The sequence below is a fragment of the Trachurus japonicus genome, unplaced genomic scaffold (assembly GCF_045865225.1).
Source record: "Trachurus japonicus isolate A0001 unplaced genomic scaffold, Traja_1.0 AP029687.1".
NCBI classification, from domain to species: Eukaryota; Metazoa; Chordata; class Actinopteri; order Carangiformes; family Carangidae; genus Trachurus; species Trachurus japonicus.
Genome location: NW_028219820.1, coordinates 108,556 through 119,556, shown reverse-complemented (window position 1 = coordinate 119,556; position 11,001 = coordinate 108,556). Strand labels below are relative to the sequence as shown.

Sequence of the window (11,001 nt, the reverse complement as noted above, 5' to 3'; positions counted from 1 at the left end):
TGATATCAGTAATGTTATAATAAAATCCTTTATCTTTATGTGAAATCAACCCAGTAAAACAACTTTTCACATGTCAGTTGGGAGGACTTCTCTCCATTTTTTCTTTTTGTAATATTCACAGTAAAGGGCTCAAGATCATGTAAGTGTGTTTCTCATCATTTGTAATTCATTCAATTATTATTATTTTTTTCTCTTACAATTTAAGAACACAAGTTTGAAGTTGAGTGTGTCAGTGAGAAGTTTGTACCCGAGGATGGCGCCATGGAGCTGTAACCTACAGTCTGGAGAGCAGCACTGAGCCATGGAGGAAACTGTAATAATGGCTGTTACTTAAAGCAGAAGTAAGCAATATTTTTGTGTTAATATAAGTCTTAAATAGTTATATCTTCCGACAGCAATCACTTACATAGAGTGTTTGGACCGAAACACGGGTCTGTCAGTCACTCTGCTCTGCTCTGAGCCATTTATCGTATCCTACAATTTTTATCCAATGAGGAGAGAGAACGGCATGCAGGGCTGTGTGTGCAGCCAAGGAACGCCGTGAATGTGGCGACGTAGGGACGAGGACTGTTATGGTGCGTTCAAGGCAGCCCATAACTCGTGTTTTTCCGACCTGTGAAGTGGTACCAGTTCGATCTGGTACGAGTTCACGGGTCAGAAGTTACGAGTGGCCGTTATAGTGACTTTCACCGGTAAAACAGGTCGGAAAAACACGAGTGGGTTGCCTGGAACGCTACAAAGTCGTAAGTTGTGACTTGAAGCTGTAATTTACGGTTTCAAAAGCCTGCCTCGAACGCAGCATTAGCCAAAACGACCGGATAGCTTATTTCTGCTTTAAGTTAAGACCAAGGATTCAGGAGTTTAAAATAGAAATCCCCCTACATATGCAAACATTACATGGTATGAAAGATGTAAAAGCTATGAACGCATTAGACATTTACAAATCACTAAATAAAACCTCTGATTATGGGAAAAGATAACCCCTATTTTCAATTCATTTGTGTAAATAAATAGATACATATTTTATTTGGGTTTTGGTGTCTTTGGGTATGTGAATACTTGGCTATAAAATAAAATCATTGCTACTCTTTCCATACATTTGGCCCTTAATAGCTTGTAAAAGTAAGTAGTGTTTGCATGGAGACAATATACCTTATCTTGTAAAAATCTGTTAATATTTTTAACTAACAGCTCTACTTTTGCTACTGTGGATTCTTTTTTCTTTTTCTTTGTTTTGCTTGATGAATCTACATGTGTGTTGATGTTATATGTGTAATTTTCATACAGTTAAATGGATAAATGATTTATGAAGGTTTTTTTTAGATGTTATTTATATGATTATTTATCTTATTATTACTTTTCCTTTCTCTTTCTCTCTCTTTTTCTTTTTTTCACTTTTCTTTTTATATTATTTTTTTGGCAATTCATTTTTTTTTGCTAGGGTAACAATGGGTGGGGGGTGGGGGCCACACTGTATTACTGAAATGACATTAGGCAAACTATTAGTAGTAGTAGTAGGCTAGTAGTATTAGGAGTGGACAAATAACAATATTACTTGTGATTGAACATTGTTAAGGAAATTTGAGAAAAATATGTCAATGTGTGCTGATCATCCAGTATTTGTTAGAGTAGACTGATGCAATGTCCACAGCTGTGGGCAAATGGCCTGATTCTCATTCATTTATCTTATTTAAACAGGCGATATCATGTTTATGCAACTGGTCAGTGGCTGTACTGAATTTGTGTTAGGTATAAGTTGTTTTTTTTGTCGTTTTGTTTTGTTTTTCTGCTCAGAGAAAGGGACAAGTTAGAAATGCCAAAATGTCATGAGAATGTGTCTGTTAAATTGCATCCTAAATATCAGTAATGATATCATAAAATCCTCATTTCTTTATTATTTATGTGAAATCAACCCAGTAAAACAACTTTTCACTTGTTTTTTTTTTTAAATATTCACAGTAAAGGGCTCAAGATCATGCAAGTGTCTTTCCCATCATGTGTAATTCATTCAATTATTATTGATCTGCCTCAAACCCAAAGCAACAAAAACTCTTAACAATTTAAGAACACAAGTTTGAAGTTGAGTGTGTCAGTGAGAAGTTTGTACCAGAGGATGGCGCCATGGAGCTGTAACCTACAGTCTGGAGAGCAGCACTGAGCCATGGAGGAAACTGTAATAATGGCTGTTTCTTAAGTTAAGACCAAGGATTCAGGAGTTTAAAATAGAAATCCTCCACTACATTCAAACATTACATGGTATGAAAGATGGAAAAGCTATAAAAACATTAGACATCTAAACCTCTGATTAGACTATGTGAAAAGATAACCCCTATTTTCAATTCAAGTGTCCCATGGTCCACAACATTACAGTAAAAAAAAAAAATAATAATAATAGCCTACTTATTGTAAAATGTATATTTGTTAAAGAGATATTCCGGTGTAAACTTAACCCATGGTCCAACGTACCGTGACACCAAGTTAGACCATCTGCTAACTAATAATGGCTGTTACTTAAGTTAAGACCAAGGATTCAGGAGTTTAAAATAGAAATCCTCCACTACATTCAAACATTACATGGTGTGAAAGATGGAAAAGCTATAAAACCATTATATATTTACAAATCACTAAATAAAACCTCTGTATGATTATGGGAAAAGATAACCCCTATTTTCAATTCATTTGTGTAAATAAATAGATACATATTTTGTTTGGGTTTTGGTTTTGGTGTCTTTGGGTATGTGTATAATTGGCTATAAAATAAAATCATTGCTACTCTTTCCATACATTTGGCCCTTAATAGCTTGTAAAAGTAAGTAGTGTTTGCATGGAGACAATATACCTTAGCTTGTAAAAATCTGTTAATATTTTTAACTAACAGCTCTACTTTTGCTACTTTTTTTCTTTTCTTTTTTTTTTTTGCTTGATGAATCTACATGTGTGTTGATGTTATATGTGTAATTTTCATACAGTTAAATGGATAAATGATTTATGAAGGATTTTTTAGATGTTATTTATATGATAATTTATATGATTATTACTTTTCCTTTCTCTTTCTCTCTCTTTTTCTTTTTTTCGCTTTCCTTTTTATATTATTTTTTTGGTAATTGATTTTCTTTTTTTGCTAGGGCAACAATGGGTGGGGGGTGGCGGCCACACTGTATTACTGAAATGACATTAGGCTACCTATTATTATTATTAATAGTAGTAGTAGTAGTAGTAGTAGTAGTAGTAGGCTAGTAGTATTAGGAATGGACAAATAACAATATTACTTGCGACTGAACGTTGTTAAGGAAATTTGAGAAAAATATGTTAATGTGTGCTGACCATCCAGTAGGGTAGACTGATGCAATGTCCACAGCTGTGGGCAAATGGCCTGATTCTCATTCATTTATCTTATTTAAACAGGCGATATCATGTTTATGCAACTGGTCAGTGGCTGTACTGAATTTGTGTTAGGTATAAGTTGTTTTTTTTGTCGTTTTGTTTTGTTTTTCTGCTCAGAGAAAGGGACAAGTTAGAAATGCCAAAATGTCATGAGAACGTGTCTGTTAAATTGCATCCTAAATATCAGTAATGAAAATCCTCATTTCTGTATTATTTATGTGAAATCAACCCAGTAAAACAACTTTTCACTTGTTTATTTTTTTTAATATTCACAGTAAAGGGCTCAAGATCATGCAAGTGTCTTTCCCATCATGTGTAATTCATTCAATTATTATTGATCTGCCTCAAACCCAAAGCAACAAAAACTCTTAACAATTTAAGAACACCAGTTTGAAGTTGAGTGTGTCAGTGAGAAGTTTGTACCAGAGGATGGCGCCATGGAGCTGTAACCTACAGTCTGGAGAGCAGCACTGAGCCATGGAGGAAACTGTAATAATGGCTGTTACTTAATAAAGTTAAGACCAAGGATTCAGGAGTTTAAAATAGAAATCCTCCACTACATTCAAACATTACATGGTATGAAAGATGGAAAAGCTATAAAACATTAGACATCTAAACCTCTGCTCTGATTAGATGTGAAAAGATAACCCCTATTTTGATTTCAAGTGTCCCATGGTCCACAAATAAAATTACAGTAAAAAAATAAAATAATAATAGCCTACTTATTGTAAAATGTGTATTTGTTAAAGAGATATTCCGGCGTAAAAAACGCACCGTGACACCAAGTTAGACCATCTGCTAACCGCGATAGCTTCTCTAGTTGTAGCAACTTTAGCAATGACAGCACCATAACAAACAGCGCAGTCAAAAAGCCACTTATAGCCACAAATAATGCTCAGAACAGCACCAAACGTCATCAACAGTACAAACAGGGTCCCAGCACATATTACAAGGCATCAAACATCTGGTAGCTTAGCCTGGTTCCTATTGAAAAGAGACAAAAACAACTCACCCACTCTCCTCCAGTTAGCGTCCAGGCATAGGCAGTGACCACTTGCTTCCCCCAGGTCCAGCACATAGCCTCCACCTCAGCTGCCCCTCTTTCACTTTTCTCCTCCATTTCCTTCAGCTTGTCTTCAGTAAACTCAGTCTCAAACTGATAGTGGCGCCCATCGAAATAAAACCAGTCGTCGTTGTTCTCAAACTCCATAAACTCAGCCGTGTTGTCCCTTTGTGATGTCTGCTTCACTATGTTACCGGGCAACGAACGTCGTCCTGATCTCGCGCGTGACGTCGCGTCTAATCTCGCGCTTGTTTACGCGATTTTCTCCCGCAAATATCTAAAGTTATAAATGCCCAACTCCGTTCATTTCCCTGTGAACACTCGATAATAACTATTATAAACTGATAGGCAAGATACATGGACATTTTGGCTGCATTGTATGGAGTAATACACATTTTCATGAGCTGCGGTAATCGGCTACACTCTGACGACCTGTAACCATGGCAGCCAGTAACCATAGATACTGTTCAGTATACATCTATGGGCAGTAACAAGCAGACATCACAGAAGGGCTGAGTTTATGCAGTTTGAGAACAACAACGACTGGTTTTATTTCGATGGGCGCCACTATCAGTTTGAGACTGAGTTTACTGAAGACGAGCTGAAAGAAATGGAGGAGAAAAGTGAAAGAGGGAGCGAGCCGGTGAAGTCTATGTGCTGGACCTGGGGGAATCAAGTGGTCACTGCCTGTGGACGCTAACTGGAGGAGAGTGGGTGAGTTGTTTTGGTCTCTTTTCAATAGAAACCAGGCTAAGCTAACAGATGTTTGATGCCTCGTATTATGTGCTGGGACCCTGTTTGTACTGTTGATGACGTTTGGTGCTGTTCTGAGCATTATTTGTGGCTATAAGTGGCTTTTTGACTGCGCTGTTTGTTATGGTGCGATCATTGCTAAAGTTGCCACAACTAAAGAAGCTAGGCGGTTAGCAGACTTCATCTCTCGAGGGGGGGTGGGGGGTCTAACTCGGTGTTACGGTGCGTTGGACCATGGGTTAAACTTATGCCGGAATATCCCTTTAAGATAATCTTTTTTCAGAAATATTTCTGAAAAATACAACAGGTAGCCTATCACTCTTTGAAAATGTGACGCATATTAACTCTGTGGTGTCCTAGTAGTTGAGGGTTGTGTGAGACAGAGCCTGTATTTATACACACACTAATGCTCAGTGTTGATTAAGTTTTTAGAATATTGCAATTAATACAAGTTTCTGATAAAAAAGGACACTACAGGAAGTCATTAAGTATGAATGTGATTTAATGGACACCTTTATATTGCAAAATAATTCTTGTTATTGACTAATACACATCACTTTTCATTGTAGTGAAATCAACAGTCAAATGTTGATGAATCATTAACATGGTTTGTTTAAGGCCTTTCTTGAAGATGTCAAAGTAGCCGACTTCAAATCACAGACGATACAGCAGGAAACCACTGAAGCTGTTCCGATACTCATTCAAAAAGCACAGACTTTTGGTAGAGAGTCATATGGACCACACTTCCCTTTTCCATCTGGAGAATTACTGCATTTGCAAGTACAGCATTAGTGTTACCCCGCTCAAAATTACGCAGGACTTTCTGATTATTATGGTATAAGGTGACTCCCACCCATGTGTTATCTAGGTTGGTGTGGACAGAAAATCTGAAGTAGTAGACTCCTTTAACTGGAGCAGTGAAGATACCTGGAACAGTGAAGAAGCAGAGATCTCATCATCACTGTCCAATACTCAACATTGTCAGTTTATGTTATGAAGCATGTGGTGATGTATACACTACCTGTATATTGGTTATAAGCCCCACCAACATTGGTGAGTACTTTTCCGTAGACAAGTGTTTTTTCAGTATTGTACGGTCCAATATGCCCTTTGCCCTCTAAACCAGCAGTGAATGCGTACTTCACATTTTCTGTACACAACATGGAAACAAGATTAAAAGATTGAAACAATAAGTTTCAAGTCAATAATTCTTTATTGGTTAATGCATTTCTTCTTTAAGCAGGATTGTCTGTAAAATAGGATGGTCTTCAGTCATTGGACTCCACTATTTACTTCTGTTTTTGTTTTTCAATATTCCTGCAAATGTCGTCTGGACCTCAACCAGTTTGTTCTTAGAAACCTCCAGTCCTAAAGAAACTAACCAATAGTTTAAATAATTGCTTTTCTTAGATTTTTTCTACTAATAATGGGATTTTTATGACTTACCATTCATCAGTTCCTCCACTTTTGTCTTCTGCAGCTCCAGTTCAGTTTTCGTTGCTTCCAGCTCTGCTGTAGTTGCTGTCACCTTGTTTTCAGTTGCTGTCAGTCTGAGGCTGATCTCTGAAATATCATATGAAGTTACCACATAAATGTGTTTATTGCATCAAGGCTTTTGACTTTGTCAGGATCCTATATTTAAACAAAATAAAACAAACAAAAATAAAATCATAAAATTCTAAAATGCTCTGGTTAAAATTATGACATTAATGTTATGATAAGAACAATAATGAGAGTCAAAACTGAACTCACAAATGCAAAACCAACCTTTTCATGGATAAAGAAGCCTAACAACGTGACCAAGAGTTGAGAAACAAATGAGATGATAAATAATTGTTTTTAGTGTATTTTACAGCTGATTTAAGTCTCTGGTCAAAACTGACACCAACACAAAAGATGATAGCAGAAAGCTGACATAAGACGAAGGTTAAAATATGGAATTTTTGGAGTCTAAACAACTATAAGTGCTTAAAACTTTGGCATAGTACTGTACCTGATTTCTCCTTCTCAAGAACGGCCACTTTATCTGTCAGTTCAGCCTTGGTGCACTTCAGTTCGTCTCTCAGAGCTCTGAGTTCAGCCCAGATATCAGCGCTAACATTGTCATCGTCTCCACTTTCTGCCTGAGCCCATGTCCCAGACAGACAGAGGAGCAACACCACCAGCACAGGACCCCCCATTGGAAAACCTCTAGAAACCCCTGCTAGGAAAATCAACTCAACAAGATTTAGTGTGGATGTAGCTACTCCCACTGATCACAGGAGCACAAACTCTGAAAGAAGGTGGCTGCTATAAATACTATCCAGTATTTATGAAGGTAGACTGATGCAATGTCCACAGCTGTGGGCAAATGGCCTGATTCTCATTAGCATCATTATTTATCTTATTTAAACAGGTGATATCATGTTCATGGAGCTGGCACACTCTAATGCCCCGTGTTAATGACTTTTATATACGTAATTAATGCATATTTTATAGTTCCTGAAAATAAAGGACAGGAAGTCATTAGGTATGAATGCAATTTAATGGACACCTTTATATTGCAAAATCAGCCTTGTGATTGACTAATACACATTACTTTTCATTGTAGTGAAATCAACAGTCAAATTGTGATGAATCATTGACATGGTTTGTTTAAGGCCTTTCTTGAAGGTGTCAAAGTAGCCGACTTAAAATCACAGACGATACAGCAGGAAACCACTGAAGCTGGTTCGATAGTCATTACTATCATAAAGCACAGCGGGTGGGGTGAGAGTCATATAGACCACACTTCCCTTTTCCATCTGGAGAGTTACTGCATTTGCATATAAAGCATGAGTGATACTCCGCTCAGAATTATGCAGGACTATCTGATTATTATGGTACAAGTTGACTCCCACCCATGTGTCATGTACGTTGGTGTAGGCAGAAAATCTGATGTAGTAGACTCCTTTAACTGGAGCAGTGAAGATACCTGGAACAGTAAAGAAGCAGAGATCTCATCATCACTGTCCAATACTCAACATTGTCAGTTTATGTTATGAAGCATGTGGTGATGTATACACTACCTGTATGTGGGTTATAAGCCCCACCAACATTGGTGAGTACTCTTCCAAAGACAAGTGTTTTTTCAGTATTGTATGGTCCAACATGCACTGTGCCCTCGAAACCAGCAGTGAATGCGTACTTCACATTTTCTGTAAAACATAACATAAACAAACTTTTTAAAGCTTGAAACAATAAGTTTCATGTCCACAATTCTTTATTGATTAATGTATTTTTTGTTTAAGCAGGGTTGTCTATAAAATATGTATGAGGATGGTCTTCAGTCATTGGACTCCACTACATTTGACAACATGTACTTCTGTTTTGTTTTTGGCTGTCAGAGTTAACGCGTTAATCGCGATGCGATTAATTAAAAAAATTAACGCGATTAAATTTTTTAATCGCTGTTAATCGCGGCCCATTTTGTCCTCTGTCTGCTGGACTGGAGGACTGGAGTGTGGGACCTCCAGTCCAGTAGGTGGCGGTAAGGCACCTTCAAGTTGGTTGCTACACAAATATACACAGTCTAACATATATCCACAGCTCCATCCATTTATTTTTTGACGGCTTCTGTTGTCAACAAAGGCACATGGCCAGGCAGAGGTGTAGCAAAGTAAAGGGCAATTTCCACTGGATGCAATTCGTTTCAATTCTGTGTGAGTTTCATGCATCATGTGTTATGATTAGGTACTAGGCCTGCTAGGTCTGGTCTAAAAGTTGTTTGTCTAGAGATTATAACACTTTGGAGTGTTGAAAGTCCAAAGCGCCATATATAATATTTTTAATAGAGATTAATCGCGAGTTAACTATGGAAAAAATGCGATTAATCACGATTAGAAAAATTAATCGTTTGACAGCCCTAGTTTTTATAAATATTCCTGCAAATGTCGTCTGGATCTCATCCAGTTTGTTCTTAGAAACCTCCAGTACTTCACTTCCTTCTGATCAGTTGTTACTCTAGAAACCAGTTCTATCACTTGGACTAGAAAAGCATGAAAACCAAGAATTACTCTTCTTAGATTTCAATTACGGGATTTTTATGTCTTACCATTAGTCAGTTCCTCCACTTTTGTCTTCTGCAGCTCCAGTTCAGTTTTCGTTGCTTCCAGCTCTGCTGTAGTTGCTGTCACCTTGTTTTCAGTTGCTGTCAGTCTGAGGCTGATCTCTGAAATATCATATGAAATACTTTGAAATAACACTGTTGAAAGTAACATTTTACAACTTCTTCATAATACCTTTCTGGCTTCATTATAAAAACTGTTTTTAGGTTTTTAATGCATGAAGATACCACATACATTTGTTTATTGCATCAAGGCTTTTGACTTTGTCAGTAACCTCTATTTAAACAGAATGAAACAATATAAACTCAAGAGATGGTAGCAGAAAGAAGACAAAGGTTAAAATATGTTAAAATAAGTTATTGTGTGTTCCTGTTGATTTGACAACAATCCAACAGTCCTCTGTTGCAGGACTCAGTGTTCTTCTTGTGAATTAATGAATTACTCTTAGATTTTTCTATAACAGGATTTTTATGACTTACCATTCATCAGTTCCTCCACTTTTGTCTTCTGCAGCTCCAGTTCAGTTTTCGTTGCTTCCAGCTCTGCTGTAGTTGCTGTCACTTTGTTTTCAGTTGCTGTCAGTCTGAAGCTGATCTCTGAAATATCATATGAAATACTTTGAAATGACACTGTTGAAAGTAACATTTCACAACTTCTTCATAATACCTTTCTGGCTTCATTATAAAACTGTTTTGGGGTTTTTAATGCATAAAAGTAGGCTACCACATACATTTGTTTATTGCATCAAGGCTTTTGACTTTGTCTGTAACCTCTATTTAAACAGAATGAAACAATAATAAAACTCAAGAGATGGTAGCAGAAAGAAGACACAAGAAGGTCAAAATATGTTAAAATAAGTTATTGTGTGTTCCTGTTTTTTTTTATTTAACCTTTATTTAACCAGGAATAATCCCATTGAGATTCAGAATCTCTTTTGCAAGGGGGTCCTGGCCAAGAAAGCAGCACAGTACATCCACATCAAGTACACATTTGGACAACATCAACAAAACAAACATAAAAACAGCTGCATGTGCATTCAGTATTCAAATAGTCCTTGATCCTAACTTTAAAATCTTCCATACTTGGGAGATCATCCAATTTAAGATGACTCTGTAATTTATACCAGGACGAGGGTGCGAATGCTTTGAAGGCACTTTCCCCAAAGACAGTCCGTGTACGAGGAATAGTATACATGATCAATCTATCGTGCCTGAGACTACAGCTTCTGGTGTTGACTTTAGGAACCAAGAGAGAACACAAACAAGGAGGCAAGTCACACAGGATGGCCTTATAAAGAAAACAATACCAGTGTTCCCATCTACGATTGTACAAAGAAGGCCAGCCAACACTCTCATAAAGACTACAGTGATGAGTACGAAAACCTAAATCTGTTACAAATCTTAATGCTGCATGATACACCGAATCCAGCATTTTCAGAGAGGAGAGATTTGCATGCATGTATAAGATATCACCATAGTCAAGTATTGATACAAAAGTTGCCTGAATCAGTCTTTTTCTCGCATTAAAGGAGAAACAACTTTTGTTTCTATAATAGAAACCAAGTTTAACCCTGAGTTTCTTTGTAAGACACTCAATATGATATTTAAAAGACAGATTTTCATCCAAGTAAAATCCCAAGTATTTGTAGACTGAAACTCATTCAATCACTTTCTCATTTTGTGTAACAATCTGACCAGCATCATCTGTCTTCCCTGA

The 11,001-nt window shown here is 37.0% G+C and overlaps 1 long non-coding RNA gene across 2 annotated transcripts in view; it reads right to left on the bottom strand.

Annotated features, from left to right (window-relative positions):
* LOC146960993 (uncharacterized) overlaps positions 1–11,001 on the bottom strand; it is a 50,080-nt gene that overhangs the window by 33,964 nt on the left and 5,115 nt on the right. The window contains exons 2-3 of one of the 2 annotated variants that reach the window (XR_015035314.1): positions 9,273–9,389; positions 8,248–8,376 (exon numbers count right to left, since the gene is read on the bottom strand). This is a non-coding gene — a long non-coding RNA (uncharacterized LOC146960993). Of the gene's footprint in view, positions 1–8,247; positions 8,377–9,272; positions 9,390–9,764; positions 9,877–11,001 lie in introns of those variants that run through there. The other variant, XR_015035313.1, reaches the window with a different exon arrangement.